This window comes from Mastomys coucha, unplaced genomic scaffold (genome assembly GCF_008632895.1).
Source record: "Mastomys coucha isolate ucsf_1 unplaced genomic scaffold, UCSF_Mcou_1 pScaffold6, whole genome shotgun sequence".
In the NCBI taxonomy this organism is placed as follows: Eukaryota; Metazoa; Chordata; class Mammalia; order Rodentia; family Muridae; genus Mastomys; species Mastomys coucha.
In genome coordinates this window covers 4,557,878-4,558,251 of record NW_022196912.1, presented here as the reverse complement: position 1 = coordinate 4,558,251, position 374 = coordinate 4,557,878, and positions in this window count along the sequence as shown.

Sequence of the window (374 nt, the reverse complement as noted above, 5' to 3'; positions counted from 1 at the left end):
CTGTGTGCATGCTTTTGTTCTAGGATTGTCTTAAGGCTGGGTTAGTTCATCTGAATGCTTTTGTTCTGCACATGTTTGTGATGTAAGCACTGGTTCCGGACTGTCTCATTCATACAGTCGTTCAGTGCAGGGAGCATGTGTGTGCTCAGGTGCTGAGAAGTGTGTGCATGTGTGGTGTGTGCTGGCGGACACGGTTCTGTTTCTATTCTGGCCGCCTGGAAAGTCAATGGGGACAGAGTCATGATATAATCATGACTGTCTTTTGTTCTCATCCAGTCCTGGGATTGTCTCACATTAAGAAACAAAACATGCCTTTAATCCCAGCACTTGGGAGGCAGAGGCAGGCAGATTTCTGAGTTTGAAGCCAGCCTGGT